The sequence below is a fragment of the Martes martes genome (assembly GCF_963455335.1).
Source record: "Martes martes genome assembly, chromosome: 12".
Taxonomy (NCBI): Eukaryota; Metazoa; Chordata; class Mammalia; order Carnivora; family Mustelidae; genus Martes; species Martes martes.
Window position 1 is genome coordinate 24,233,258 of NC_137900.1, and position 16,063 is coordinate 24,249,320.

The window sequence follows — 16,063 nt, forward strand, 5'->3', positions numbered from 1 at the left end:
GAGAGACTCCTAGGTCCTGGGGGCCAGGCCCCACCGGTGTTGGATGATCCTCTTTCCAAGGGGACTCTCTAGTTTTTTTCCTGAATCTCCTCACTGAGAGGAAACTGTGCATGAGGGATAGAGATAGCAGCATGGGCCTGGGAGGGGCCGAGATGACAACTTGGGCCTTGGCGGCACAGGGTTTGGGAGAATGGTTAGGAGCTGAAGGACAATCATCCTAGTGGGATCTCTGGACTACAGTGGGCAAACCCCACACACGTTCCTGCACCTTGTGCAACAGGTCCCATTCCAGATGGTGCCTTTCAGTTGACGTGAGTCTCTGGGATTCATTCTGACGTCTGTGAAAACACACTCGACCGATCTTAATGTCGGGTAGAGGACCAGATGGCAGGATTGGGAGTGGGGATTGAAGGAGGGCCTGGGGCTGGACACATGGGTTGGGTTGGGGCTGGGTTTGAGGCAGGAGTTGAGGCGGGTTCTCAGACAAGGATGGAGGAAGTGGATGGGGAACTACTGGGGATTCCTGCTCTGGGAGGCATTCGAGATGTTATGTGAGGCATCGGCAGCAGGGAAGAAGGACTCACTAGGAGGAGTTTGGAGACCCCGGAAGAGCTGGATGGGGGTGTGCTGTCAATGGCCCTCCTCCAAGGTTGTAGGATATGGGCGCTGCTGATGCTTAGGCAGCTCCTTTGACTGGTCTTTGCTGCTCCAGAAAGGAAGGGAGGATGCCCAATCACGCTTATCGGCAATTGTTTGCCTTGGAAAAGAACCCTTTGTTTCCTTCCACCTGAGGAAGCCACACCTCTTTTGGACTTGCTTCTCTAGAAGCGCCAGCGCATCAGGCCTGAGAAGTGAGAGGTTACCAGGCTCTACAAGGTTGGCTGCAGGGTCTCCCCTGGAAGACGCCTCTGAAGAATGCAGGGCTTGATGGGAATCACATGGAGCCAGGGTTGAAGGGAAGAAGTCTTTGGCATGAGTTTGCCACTGAGGGAGATCTAAAATTGACAAGCTGGAGGGGCCAATGCCTGTGATTGATGGGACATAAGTAGACAACCCACCAGGGCTCTCTGGGCGTGAGCTCTCTGGAACAGGCTTCCTGGAGATGGAAATCGGTTTAGATTGAGTCACAGACAAATTGCAGTCCAGTGGCGGTGAAGCTGAGCGGCTTGGTGGTGTGTGATGATGAGCAAAGGTCTCAGTGGGATGCACCGTCTGGGACGACTCCGTTAAGGGGCTGACCTCTTGGGAAAGGGTAGGGTCCAGAGAGACGATGGTATTTAGAGACACTCTCTGTCTGGACAGACAGCTGAACGGAGTTACCCCAAACCCATGCTCCCAAGACAGTACACAGAACAGACAACCCGTTATTAGAGAAATATTTATTCCTCACAAGGGGATTATTTCGGGGTAGGAAATGCCCCCCAAAACCCTCTCACGGGAATTTCCGGAGAAGTTTTCTGTCTAATTAGTACGAAACACATTTCTGCACACTGTGCCTTCAGCAGTCGTGAGAGTGGCTGGAAGCCACTGGGCAGCCTGATGCCCGCAGGTGGCCTTCGGGTGGGACGCGGGCTCCCCGTGGGGCATGGAGAGGGGATGCCTCTGATGCGGTAGCTGGTCCTTAAGTGCCCCAACTTTCTGGGGCTGTCTGTCCTTGTTTCTGAGCTGTCTGTTACTTCCAGGAAGGCCTTGGCCAGCAAAGACAGCTTCTTGCTGGCAGGACCTGGTATTTGACTCCTTGAGGGCGGGAACCCTGTAGTTGAAAGGATACCCCAGGACAGGCTGTGCCTGGGCCTGCACTTGTGCTTTCTGCTGAGTTTTCCCAAACTTGGTTGGGGAGGGAATGGGCTGCTGAGGGCAGGTGCTGCCTAATTGCACGCAGACTCCCCGTTCTCTCCTCCTGGAACTTCCCAACAGCTGTCGTTATTTTCTGAGCTTCGGGCACCCCAGTAAACGCAGCTCTACCTTTAAGCAGGCCCTTGCTTTCCACAGAGAATAGGGAACTGCGCTTCTCCTGGGAGTTTTCGTACATTTTGCCTTTTATTCCAAGAGTAAGCAAGCCATTGCAAAACAAACAAACAAACAAACAAACAAACAGACAAACAAAACCAAACCCTCTTTTTTTCTTTTTTTTTTCTTTTTTTTTTTTTTTTAACTGAAAAGGCTTTCTTTCGAAGGAGGCTGACCCTTCTGAGAAAGGCTTTCAGGAGGCAGCTGACCCTTCCGTGATAGGGTCTGGGAAGGCTCTGTTCCCAGGTTTACCTTCAGTACTGCATCCTGGGTAGGGAACCTCTTCTTCAATGCCACATGTTCCGTAGGGAAGCTGTCTGTTCTCGGGTGGGATGTTCCTAGTCCTGCATCCCCTCCACGATGCTCTTGTGCCTTGGAACCCGGAGGCCTCATGGTCTTTGCAGCCGGTGGGGGATTCTTATTCTGGCACTTCCTTAAGACATGCTTAGGGACCCAGGGCTCTGCTGTTGTTCCATAGTAATTCCTGTGTCCTCTGGATGGACACGTAGCACCTGGGAAGCTCTCGTGTCCCCACTGGAGACACCCTGGGCACGAGTCCGTGAGGCCTTGTAAGTCAAACAATCTGTGGCAGGGGGCAGGCCAATGCATTGGGCTTGGGCCTGGCTACGCTCCCTGTCCTGTCCCGTTAAAGCTTAAGCAAGAACTCAAGCAAGAGTGGTTCTGTAAGATTCCATGTGTTAGGATCTTGCGGAATTGGTATGCTTGGTGGGATGGTGGTTTTGACTTGAAGCTTATTCCCCTTTATAATTGGGGAGCTAACTGGCTTGTGGGTTGTCAAGATGCTAGGTTGTGATTGATGTGTATGGATTTCCTTGGCCCTGAATGTCTTGGTCCAGGATTCTTCATCTTTATGCCTTGTTCTTTATGCCTTCTAGCTCCGGAATTTTCACTCTTACCCTTTGGCTCACGTCTGAATGCACCTCGACTTGTAGGCTTCCTTGGGGGCCGTCTGTTTCCTACCGTGTCATGTCTGACAGGTGTCAGAGTACGGCTGCCGTCCTTAGTTTTCGGAACATCCTCTGCCAACTGATGGTTGATATTAGAGGGTGATTGCCTCAGAATTCTCTGTTCTTCCTTGCCCAAAATTAAGGTGGCAGGGAGAGGACGAACGGGGTTGGGGGGTGAACTTGCTGTTCCTGCTTTGTCTCCAAGGAGAGATTTCAAGCTTGCCAGGTTTACCGTTTGAAGCCTCCAGGTTTCCAGGTTGCCCCAGAACTCACGCTGGTTGAGGCGGAAAGGCTAGAATGGAATGTGGACTCTTCAATTAAAAGACCTCTATGATTTCCTGGACCCTAGGGGGAAGGCCCCAAGTCCCCCTCTTACAAAATCTTTAAACATGGTCTTCCAGCTTCTGTGCTGCACTAGGTTCAACAAAGGGAAGCTCCTGCAAGGTACTCAGGGAGTAGTCCTCAACCTCTGATGCTGGCCAACTTCTCTGGTTTATTTCAGTCTGGGGTTTCTCAGAAAGTAGTGATGTCTGCCCCATAGTATCCCACGAATTCTGCACAGTCCCAGGCAACTGACCCTCATTGTTTTCCCCAGACTCTCTGCTTAAATGTATATTCAGGGCATTTTCAAGTTGTCTCTGACCGTAGTCTCCACAGCCACCATGGCGGTTTTCACTGATGGGCTCCTAAGTTCTTTCTCAGACACATACCCCATTTCATTATCTGAAGAGTTAACTGGGTCACTCAACAGATAATCTTTTGGGCCATTCTCTGGAATATGTCCCTGATCCTTCTTCAGGCCTTCCTTTTCCTTCTCTAGATTTTCGTCCTTCCCCAAATCATTGCTATCCTTCTCCAGGTCATCTTTGTACTTTGCCAGGCCACTGCACTCTAGCTGAAGCATTTCTGGGTCCCCCACATAGCCACTTTTAGAGACACTCAATTTGACCTCCCTCTTTTTAGAGTTCCCTGAGCGTCCACGATAGCCCCGAGACTGAGGTAGCTGTGGAAGAGTCCCGGGACCGCTCATCATTGCGAGAGACTCCTAGGTCCTGGGGGCCAGGCCCCACCGGTGTTGGATGATCCTCTTTCCAAGGGGACTCTCTAGTTTTTTTCCTGAATCTCCTCACTGAGAGGAAACTGTGCATGAGGGATAGAGATAGCAGCATGGGCCTGGGAGGGGCCGAGATGACAACTTGGGCCTTGGCGGCACAGGGTTTGGGAGAATGGTTAGGAGCTGAAGGACAATCATCCTAGTGGGATCTCTGGACTACAGTGGGCAAACCCCACACACGTTCCTGCACCTTGTGCAACAGGTCCCATTCCAGATGGTGCCTTTCAGTTGACGTGAGTCTCTGGGATTCATTCTGACGTCTGTGAAAACACACTCGACCGATCTTAATGTCGGGTAGAGGACCAGATGGCAGGATTGGGAGTGGGGATTGAAGGAGGGCCTGGGGCTGGACACATGGGTTGGGTTGGGGCTGGGTTTGAGGCAGGAGTTGAGGCGGGTTCTCAGACAAGGATGGAGGAAGTGGATGGGGAACTACTGGGGATTCCTGCTCTGGGAGGCATTCGAGATGTTATGTGAGGCATCGGCAGCAGGGAAGAAGGACTCACTAGGAGGAGTTTGGAGACCCCGGAAGAGCTGGATGGGGGTGTGCTGTCAATGGCCCTCCTCCAAGGTTGTAGGATATGGGCACTGCTGATGCATAGGCAGCTCCTTTGACTGGTCTTTGCTGCTCCAGAAAGGAAGGGAGGATGCCCAATCACGCTTATCGGCAATTGTTTGCCTTGGAAAAGAACCCTTTGTTTCCTTCCACCTGAGGAAGCCACACCTCTTTTGGACTTGCTTCTCTAGAAGCGCCAGCGCATCAGGCCTGAGAAGTGAGAGGTTACCAGGCTCTACAAGGTTGGCTGCAGGGTCTCCCCTGGAAGACGCCTCTGAAGAATGCAGGGCTTGATGGGAATCACATGGAGCCAGGGTTGAAGGGAAGAAGTCTTTGGCATGAGTTTGCCACTGAGGGAGATCTAAAATTGACAAGCTGGAGGGGCCAATGCCTGTGATTGATGGGACATAAGTAGACAACCCACCAGGGCTCTCTGGGCGTGAGCTCTCTGGAACAGGCTTCCTGGAGATGGAAATCGGTTTAGATTGAGTCACAGACAAATTGCAGTCCGGTGGCGGTGAAGCTGAGCGGCTTGGTGGTGTGTGATGATGAGCAAAGGTCTCAGTGGGATGCACCGTCTGGGACGACTCCGTTAAGGGGCTGACCTCTTGGGAAAGGGTAGGGTCCAGAGAGACGATGGTATTTAGAGACACTCTCTGTCTGGACAGACAGCTGAACGGAGTTACCCCAAACCCATGCTCCCAAGACAGTACACAGAACAGACAACCCGTTATTAGAGAAATATTTATTCCTCACAAGGGGATTATTTCGGGGTAGGAAATGCCCCCCAAAACCCTCTCACGGGAATTTCTGGAGAAGTTTTCTGTCTAATTAGTACGAAACACATTTCTGCACACTGTGCCTTCAGCAGTCGTGAGAGTGGCTGGAAGCCACTGGGCAGCCTGATGCCCGCAGGTGGCCTTCGGGTGGGACGCGGGCTCCCCGTGGGGCATGGAGAGGGGATGCCTCTGATGCGGTAGCTGGTCCTTAAGTGCCCCAACTTTCTGGGGCTGTCTGTCCTTGTTTCTGAGCTGTCTGTTACTTCCAGGAAGGCCTTGGCCAGCAAAGACAGCTTCTTGCTGGCAGGACCTGGTATTTGACTCCTTGAGGGCGGGAACCCTGTAGTTGAAAGGATACCCCAGGACAGGCTGTGCCTGGGCCTGCACTTGTGCTTTCTGCTGAGTTTTCCCAAACTTGGTTGGGGAGGGAATGGGCTGCTGAGGGCAGGTGCTGCCTAATTGCACGCAGACTCCCCGTTCTCTCCTCCTGGAACTTCCCAACAGCTGTCGTTATTTTCTGAGCTTCGGGCACCCCAGTAAACGCAGCTCTACCTTTAAGCAGGCCCTTGCTTTCCACAGAGAATAGGGAACTGCGCTTCTCCTGGGAGTTTTCGTACATTTTGCCTTTTATTCCAAGAGTAAGCAAGCCATTGCAAAACAAACAAACAAACAAACAAACAAACAGACAAACAAAACCAAACCCTCTTTTTTTCTTTTTTTTTTCTTTTTTTTTTTTTTTTAACTGAAAAGGCTTTCTTTCGAAGGAGGCTGACCCTTCTGAGAAAGGCTTTCAGGAGGCAGCTGACCCTTCCGTGATAGGGTCTGGGAAGGCTCTGTTCCCAGGTTTACCTTCAGTACTGCATCCTGGGTAGGGAACCTCTTCTTCAATGCCACATGTTCCGTAGGGAAGCTGTCTGTTCTCGGGTGGGATGTTCCTAGTCCTGCATCCCCTCCACGATGCTCTTGTGCCTTGGAACCCGGAGGCCTCATGGTCTTTGCAGCCGGTGGGGGATTCTTATTCTGGCACTTCCTTAAGACATGCTTAGGGACCCAGGGCTCTGCTGTTGTTCCATAGTAATTCCTGTGTCCTCTGGATGGACACGTAGCACCTGGGAAGCTCTCGTGTCCCCACTGGAGACACCCTGGGCACGAGTCCGTGAGGCCTTGTAAGTCAAACAATCTGTGGCAGGGGGCAGGCCAATGCATTGGGCTTGGGCCTGGCTACGCTCCCTGTCCTGTCCCGTTAAAGCTTAAGCAAGAACTCAAGCAAGAGTGGTTCTGTAAGATTCCATGTGTTAGGATCTTGCGGAATTGGTATGCTTGGTGGGATGGTGGTTTTGACTTGAAGCTTATTCCCCTTTATAATTGGGGAGCTAACTGGCTTGTGGGTTGTCAAGATGCTAGGTTGTGATTGATGTGTATGGATTTCCTTGGCCCTGAATGTCTTGGTCCAGGATTCTTCATCTTTATGCCTTGTTCTTTATGCCTTCTAGCTCCGGAATTTTCACTCTTACCCTTTGGCTCACGTCTGAATGCACCTCGACTTGTAGGCTTCCTTGGGGGCCGTCTGTTTCCTACCGTGTCATGTCTGACAGGTGTCAGAGTACGGCTGCCGTCCTTAGTTTTCGGAACATCCTCTGCCAACTGATGGTTGATATTAGAGGGTGATTGCCTCAGAATTCTCTGTTCTTCCTTGCCCAAAATTAAGGTGGCAGGGAGAGGACGAACGGGGTTGGGGGGTGAACTTGCTGTTCCTGCTTTGTCTCCAAGGAGAGATTTCAAGCTTGCCAGGTTTACCGTTTGAAGCCTCCAGGTTTCCAGGTTGCCCCAGAACTCACGCTGGTTGAGGCGGAAAGGCTAGAATGGAATGTGGACTCTTCAATTAAAAGACCTCTATGATTTCCTGGACCCTAGGGGGAAGGCCCCAAGTCCCCCTCTTACAAAATCTTTAAACATGGTCTTCCAGCTTCTGTGCTGCACTAGGTTCAACAAAGGGAAGCTCCTGCAAGGTACTCAGGGAGTAGTCCTCAACCTCTGATGCTGGCCAACTTCTCTGGTTTATTTCAGTCTGGGGTTTCTCAGAAAGTAGTGATGTCTGCCCCATAGTATCCCACGAATTCTGCACAGTCCCAGGCAACTGACCCTCATTGTTTTCCCCAGACTCTCTGCTTAAATGTATATTCAGGGCATTTTCAAGTTGTCTCTGACCGTAGTCTCCACAGCCACCATGGCGGTTTTCACTGATGGGCTCCTAAGTTCTTTCTCAGACACATACCCCATTTCATTATCTGAAGAGTTAACTGGGTCACTCAACAGATAATCTTTTGGGCCATTCTCTGGAATATGTCCCTGATCCTTCTTCAGGCCTTCCTTTTCCTTCTCTAGATTTTCGTCCTTCCCCAAATCATTGCTATCCTTCTCCAGGTCATCTTTGTACTTTGCCAGGCCACTGCACTCTAGCTGAAGCATTTCTGGGTCCCCCACATAGCCACTTTTAGAGACACTCAATTTGACCTCCCTCTTTTTAGAGTTCCCTGAGCGTCCACGATAGCCCCGAGACTCAGGTAGCTGTGGAAGAGTCCCGGGACCGCTCATCATTGCGAGAGACTCCTAGGTCCTGGGGGCCAGGCCCCACCGGTGTTGGATGATCCTCTTTCCAAGGGGACTCTCTAGTTTTTTTCCTGAATCTCCTCACTGAGAGGAAACTGTGCATGAGGGATAGAGATAGCAGCATGGGCCTGGGAGGGGCCGAGATGACAACTTGGGCCTTGGCGGCACAGGGTTTGGGAGAATGGTTAGGAGCTGAAGGACAATCATCCTAGTGGGATCTCTGGACTACAGTGGGCAAACCCCACACACGTTCCTGCACCTTGTGCAACAGGTCCCATTCCAGATGGTGCCTTTCAGTTGACGTGAGTCTCTGGGATTCATTCTGACGTCTGTGAAAACACACTCGACCGATCTTAATGTCGGGTAGAGGACCAGATGGCAGGATTGGGAGTGGGGATTGAAGGAGGGCCTGGGGCTGGACACATGGGTTGGGTTGGGGCTGGGTTTGAGGCAGGAGTTGAGGCGGGTTCTCAGACAAGGATGGAGGAAGTGGATGGGGAACTACTGGGGATTCCTGCTCTGGGAGGCATTCGAGATGTTATGTGAGGCATCGGCAGCAGGGAAGAAGGACTCACTAGGAGGAGTTTGGAGACCCCGGAAGAGCTGGATGGGGGTGTGCTGTCAATGGCCCTCCTCCAAGGTTGTAGGATATGGGCGCTGCTGATGCTTAGGCAGCTCCTTTGACTGGTCTTTGCTGCTCCAGAAAGGAAGGGAGGATGCCCAATCACGCTTATCGGCAATTGTTTGCCTTGGAAAAGAACCCTTTGTTTCCTTCCACCTGAGGAAGCCACACCTCTTTTGGACTTGCTTCTCTAGAAGCGCCAGCGCATCAGGCCTGAGAAGTGAGAGGTTACCAGGCTCTACAAGGTTGGCTGCAGGGTCTCCCCTGGAAGACGCCTCTGAAGAATGCAGGGCTTGATGGGAATCACATGGAGCCAGGGTTGAAGGGAAGAAGTCTTTGGCATGAGTTTGCCACTGAGGGAGATCTAAAATTGACAAGCTGGAGGGGCCAATGCCTGTGATTGATGGGACATAAGTAGACAACCCACCAGGGCTCTCTGGGCGTGAGCTCTCTGGAACAGGCTTCCTGGAGATGGAAATCGGTTTAGATTGAGTCACAGACAAATTGCAGTCCAGTGGCGGTGAAGCTGAGCGGCTTGGTGGTGTGTGATGATGAGCAAAGGTCTCAGTGGGATGCACCGTCTGGGACGACTCCGTTAAGGGGCTGACCTCTTGGGAAAGGGTAGGGTCCAGAGAGACGATGGTATTTAGAGACACTCTCTGTCTGGACAGACAGCTGAACGGAGTTACCCCAAACCCATGCTCCCAAGACAGTACACAGAACAGACAACCCGTTATTAGAGAAATATTTATTCCTCACAAGGGGATTATTTCGGGGTAGGAAATGCCCCCCAAAACCCTCTCACGGGAATTTCCGGAGAAGTTTTCTGTCTAATTAGTACGAAACACATTTCTGCACACTGTGCCTTCAGCAGTCGTGAGAGTGGCTGGAAGCCACTGGGCAGCCTGATGCCCGCAGGTGGCCTTCGGGTGGGACGCGGGCTCCCCGTGGGGCATGGAGAGGGGATGCCTCTGATGCGGTAGCTGGTCCTTAAGTGCCCCAACTTTCTGGGGCTGTCTGTCCTTGTTTCTGAGCTGTCTGTTACTTCCAGGAAGGCCTTGGCCAGCAAAGACAGCTTCTTGCTGGCAGGACCTGGTATTTGACTCCTTGAGGGCGGGAACCCTGTAGTTGAAAGGATACCCCAGGACAGGCTGTGCCTGGGCCTGCACTTGTGCTTTCTGCTGAGTTTTCCCAAACTTGGTTGGGGAGGGAATGGGCTGCTGAGGGCAGGTGCTGCCTAATTGCACGCAGACTCCCCGTTCTCTCCTCCTGGAACTTCCCAACAGCTGTCGTTATTTTCTGAGCTTCGGGCACCCCAGTAAACGCAGCTCTACCTTTAAGCAGGCCCTTGCTTTCCACAGAGAATAGGGAACTGCGCTTCTCCTGGGAGTTTTCGTACATTTTGCCTTTTATTCCAAGAGTAAGCAAGCCATTGCAAAACAAACAAACAAACAAACAAACAAACAGACAAACAAAACCAAACCCTCTTTTTTTCTTTTTTTTTTCTTTTTTTTTTTTTTTTTAACTGAAAAGGCTTTCTTTCGAAGGAGGCTGACCCTTCTGAGAAAGGCTTTCAGGAGGCAGCTGACCCTTCCGTGATAGGGTCTGGGAAGGCTCTGTTCCCAGGTTTACCTTCAGTACTGCATCCTGGGTAGGGAACCTCTTCTTCAATGCCACATGTTCCGTAGGGAAGCTGTCTGTTCTCGGGTGGGATGTTCCTAGTCCTGCATCCCCTCCACGATGCTCTTGTGCCTTGGAACCCGGAGGCCTCATGGTCTTTGCAGCCGGTGGGGGATTCTTATTCTGGCACTTCCTTAAGACATGCTTAGGGACCCAGGGCTCTGCTGTTGTTCCATAGTAATTCCTGTGTCCTCTGGATGGACACGTAGCACCTGGGAAGCTCTCGTGTCCCCACTGGAGACACCCTGGGCACGAGTCCGTGAGGCCTTGTAAGTCAAACAATCTGTGGCAGGGGGCAGGCCAATGCATTGGGCTTGGGCCTGGCTACGCTCCCTGTCCTGTCCCGTTAAAGCTTAAGCAAGAACTCAAGCAAGAGTGGTTCTGTAAGATTCCATGTGTTAGGATCTTGCGGAATTGGTATGCTTGGTGGGATGGTGGTTTTGACTTGAAGCTTATTCCCCTTTATAATTGGGGAGCTAACTGGCTTGTGGGTTGTCAAGATGCTAGGTTGTGATTGATGTGTATGGATTTCCTTGGCCCTGAATGTCTTGGTCCAGGATTCTTCATCTTTATGCCTTGTTCTTTATGCCTTCTAGCTCCGGAATTTTCACTCTTACCCTTTGGCTCACGTCTGAATGCACCTCGACTTGTAGGCTTCCTTGGGGGCCGTCTGTTTCCTACCGTGTCATGTCTGACAGGTGTCAGAGTACGGCTGCCGTCCTTAGTTTTCGGAACATCCTCTGCCAACTGATGGTTGATATTAGAGGGTGATTGCCTCAGAATTCTCTGTTCTTCCTTGCCCAAAATTAAGGTGGCAGGGAGAGGACGAACGGGGTTGGGGGGTGAACTTGCTGTTCCTGCTTTGTCTCCAAGGAGAGATTTCAAGCTTGCCAGGTTTACCGTTTGAAGCCTCCAGGTTTCCAGGTTGCCCCAGAACTCACGCTGGTTGAGGCGGAAAGGCTAGAATGGAATGTGGACTCTTCAATTAAAAGACCTCTATGATTTCCTGGACCCTAGGGGGAAGGCCCCAAGTCCCCCTCTTACAAAATCTTTAAACATGGTCTTCCAGCTTCTGTGCTGCACTAGGTTCAACAAAGGGAAGCTCCTGCAAGGTACTCAGGGAGTAGTCCTCAACCTCTGATGCTGGCCAACTTCTCTGGTTTATTTCAGTCTGGGGTTTCTCAGAAAGTAGTGATGTCTGCCCCATAGTATCCCACGAATTCTGCACAGTCCCAGGCAACTGACCCTCATTGTTTTCCCCAGACTCTCTGCTTAAATGTATATTCAGGGCATTTTCAAGTTGTCTCTGACCGTAGTCTCCACAGCCACCATGGCGGTTTTCACTGATGGGCTCCTAAGTTCTTTCTCAGACACATACCCCATTTCATTATCTGAAGAGTTAACTGGGTCACTCAACAGATAATCTTTTGGGCCATTCTCTGGAATATGTCCCTGATCCTTCTTCAGGCCTTCCTTTTCCTTCTCTAGATTTTCGTCCTTCCCCAAATCATTGCTATCCTTCTCCAGGTCATCTTTGTACTTTGCCAGGCCACTGCACTCTAGCTGAAGCATTTCTGGGTCCCCCACATAGCCACTTTTAGAGACACTCAATTTGACCTCCCTCTTTTTAGAGTTCCCTGAGCGTCCACGATAGCCCCGAGACTGAGGTAGCTGTGGAAGAGTCCCGGGACCGCTCATCATTGCGAGAGACTCCTAGGTCCTGGGGGCCAGGCCCCACCGGTGTTGGATGATCCTCTTTCCAAGGGGACTCTCTAGTTTTTTTCCTGAATCTCCTCACTGAGAGGAAACTGTGCATGAGGGATAGAGATAGCAGCATGGGCCTGGGAGGGGCCGAGATGACAACTTGGGCCTTGGCGGCACAGGGTTTGGGAGAATGGTTAGGAGCTGAAGGACAATCATCCTAGTGGGATCTCTGGACTACAGTGGGCAAACCCCACACACGTTCCTGCACCTTGTGCAACAGGTCCCATTCCAGATGGTGCCTTTCAGTTGACGTGAGTCTCTGGGATTCATTCTGACGTCTGTGAAAACACACTCGACCGATCTTAATGTCGGGTAGAGGACCAGATGGCAGGATTGGGAGTGGGGATTGAAGGAGGGCCTGGGGCTGGACACATGGGTTGGGTTGGGGCTGGGTTTGAGGCAGGAGTTGAGGCGGGTTCTCAGACAAGGATGGAGGAAGTGGATGGGGAACTACTGGGGATTCCTGCTCTGGGAGGCATTCGAGATGTTATGTGAGGCATCGGCAGCAGGGAAGAAGGACTCACTAGGAGGAGTTTGGAGACCCCGGAAGAGCTGGATGGGGGTGTGCTGTCAATGGCCCTCCTCCAAGGTTGTAGGATATGGGCGCTGCTGATGCTTAGGCAGCTCCTTTGACTGGTCTTTGCTGCTCCAGAAAGGAAGGGAGGATGCCCAATCACGCTTATCGGCAATTGTTTGCCTTGGAAAAGAACCCTTTGTTTCCTTCCACCTGAGGAAGCCACACCTCTTTTGGACTTGCTTCTCTAGAAGCGCCAGCGCATCAGGCCTGAGAAGTGAGAGGTTACCAGGCTCTACAAGGTTGGCTGCAGGGTCTCCCCTGGAAGACGCCTCTGAAGAATGCAGGGCTTGATGGGAATCACATGGAGCCAGGGTTGAAGGGAAGAAGTCTTTGGCATGAGTTTGCCACTGAGGGAGATCTAAAATTGACAAGCTGGAGGGGCCAATGCCTGTGATTGATGGGACATAAGTAGACAACCCACCAGGGCTCTCTGGGCGTGAGCTCTCTGGAACAGGCTTCCTGGAGATGGAAATCGGTTTAGATTGAGTCACAGACAAATTGCAGTCCGGTGGCGGTGAAGCTGAGCGGCTTGGTGGTGTGTGATGATGAGCAAAGGTCTCAGTGGGATGCACCGTCTGGGACGACTCCGTTAAGGGGCTGACCTCTTGGGAAAGGGTAGGGTCCAGAGAGACGATGGTATTTAGAGACACTCTCTGTCTGGACAGACAGCTGAACGGAGTTACCCCAAACCCATGCTCCCAAGACAGTACACAGAACAGACAACCCGTTATTAGAGAAATATTTATTCCTCACAAGGGGATTATTTCGGGGTAGGAAATGCCCCCCAAAACCCTCTCACGGGAATTTCCGGAGAAGTTTTCTGTCTAATTAGTACGAAACACATTTCTGCACACTGTGCCTTCAGCAGTCGTGAGAGTGGCTGGAAGCCACTGGGCAGCCTGATGCCCGCAGGTGGCCTTCGGGTGGGACGCGGGCTCCCCGTGGGGCATGGAGAGGGGATGCCTCTGATGCGGTAGCTGGTCCTTAAGTGCCCCAACTTTCTGGGGCTGTCTGTCCTTGTTTCTGAGCTGTCTGTTACTTCCAGGAAGGCCTTGGCCAGCAAAGACAGCTTCTTGCTGGCAGGACCTGGTATTTGACTCCTTGAGGGCGGGAACCCTGTAGTTGAAAGGATACCCCAGGACAGGCTGTGCCTGGGCCTGCACTTGTGCTTTCTGCTGAGTTTTCCCAAACTTGGTTGGGGAGGGAATGGGCTGCTGAGGGCAGGTGCTGCCTAATTGCACGCAGACTCCCCGTTCTCTCCTCCTGGAACTTCCCAACAGCTGTCGTTATTTTCTGAGCTTCGGGCACCCCAGTAAACGCAGCTCTACCTTTAAGCAGGCCCTTGCTTTCCACAGAGAATAGGGAACTGCGCTTCTCCTGGGAGTTTTCGTACATTTTGCCTTTTATTCCAAGAGTAAGCAAGCCATTGCAAAACAAACAAACAAACAAACAAACAAACAGACAAACAAAACCAAACCCTCTTTTTTTCTTTTTTTTTTCTTTTTTTTTTTTTTTTAACTGAAAAGGCTTTCTTTCGAAGGAGGCTGACCCTTCTGAGAAAGGCTTTCAGGAGGCAGCTGACCCTTCCGTGATAGGGTCTGGGAAGGCTCTGTTCCCAGGTTTACCTTCAGTACTGCATCCTGGGTAGGGAACCTCTTCTTCAATGCCACATGTTCCGTAGGGAAGCTGTCTGTTCTCGGGTGGGATGTTCCTAGTCCTGCATCCCCTCCACGATGCTCTTGTGCCTTGGAACCCGGAGGCCTCATGGTCTTTGCAGCCGGTGGGGGATTCTTATTCTGGCACTTCCTTAAGACATGCTTAGGGACCCAGGGCTCTGCTGTTGTTCCATAGTAATTCCTGTGTCCTCTGGATGGACACGTAGCACCTGGGAAGCTCTCGTGTCCCCACTGGAGACACCCTGGGCACGAGTCCGTGAGGCCTTGTAAGTCAAACAATCTGTGGCAGGGGGCAGGCCAATGCATTGGGCTTGGGCCTGGCTACGCTCCCTGTCCTGTCCCGTTAAAGCTTAAGCAAGAACTCAAGCAAGAGTGGTTCTGTAAGATTCCATGTGTTAGGATCTTGCGGAATTGGTATGCTTGGTGGGATGGTGGTTTTGACTTGAAGCTTATTCCCCTTTATAATTGGGGAGCTAACTGGCTTGTGGGTTGTCAAGATGCTAGGTTGTGATTGATGTGTATGGATTTCCTTGGCCCTGAATGTCTTGGTCCAGGATTCTTCATCTTTATGCCTTGTTCTTTATGCCTTCTAGCTCCGGAATTTTCACTCTTACCCTTTGGCTCACGTCTGAATGCACCTCGACTTGTAGGCTTCCTTGGGGGCCGTCTGTTTCCTACCGTGTCATGTCTGACAGGTGTCAGAGTACGGCTGCCGTCCTTAGTTTTCGGAACATCCTCTGCCAACTGATGGTTGATATTAGAGGGTGATTGCCTCAGAATTCTCTGTTCTTCCTTGCCCAAAATTAAGGTGGCAGGGAGAGGACGAACGGGGTTGGGGGGTGAACTTGCTGTTCCTGCTTTGTCTCCAAGGAGAGATTTCAAGCTTGCCAGGTTTACCGTTTGAAGCCTCCAGGTTTCCAGGTTGCCCCAGAACTCACGCTGGTTGAGGCGGAAAGGCTAGAATGGAATGTGGACTCTTCAATTAAAAGACCTCTATGATTTCCTGGACCCTAGGGGGAAGGCCCCAAGTCCCCCTCTTACAAAATCTTTAAACATGGTCTTCCAGCTTCTGTGCTGCACTAGGTTCAACAAAGGGAAGCTCCTGCAAGGTACTCAGGGAGTAGTCCTCAACCTCTGATGCTGGCCAACTTCTCTGGTTTATTTCAGTCTGGGGTTTCTCAGAAAGTAGTGATGTCTGCCCCATAGTATCCCACGAATTCTGCACAGTCCCAGGCAACTGACCCTCATTGTTTTCCCCAGACTCTCTGCTTAAATGTATATTCAGGGCATTTTCAAGTTGTCTCTGACCGTAGTCTCCACAGCCACCATGGCGGTTTTCACTGATGGGCTCCTAAGTTCTTTCTCAGACACATACCCCATTTCATTATCTGAAGAGTTAACTGGGTCACTCAACAGATAATCTTTTGGGCCATTCTCTGGAATATGTCCCTGATCCTTCTTCAGGCCTTCCTTTTCCTTCTCTAGATTTTCGTCCTTCCCCAAATCATTGCTATCCTTCTCCAGGTCATCTTTGTACTTTGCCAGGCCACTGCACTCTAGCTGAAGCATTTCTGGGTCCCCCACATAGCCACTTTTAGAGACACTCAATTTGACCTCCCTCTTTTTAGAGTTCCCTGAGCGTCCACGATAGCCCCGAGACTGAGGTAGCTGTGGAAGAGTCCCGGGACCGCTCATCATTGCGAGAGA

General features: G+C 51.5%; 1 pseudogene across 1 annotated transcript; it reads right to left on the bottom strand.

Annotated features, from left to right (window-relative positions):
• Positions 1 to 9: 9 nt before the first annotated feature.
• Positions 10 to 16,051, bottom strand: LOC308353313 (spermatogenesis-associated protein 31D3-like; annotated as a pseudogene). The gene is made up of 2 exons: positions 16,045 to 16,051; positions 10 to 1,157 (listed from the first exon to the last, which is right to left on the bottom strand). The product of its transcript is annotated as a spermatogenesis-associated protein 31D3-like (transcript).
• Between the last annotated feature and the right edge of the window lie 12 nt (positions 16,052 to 16,063).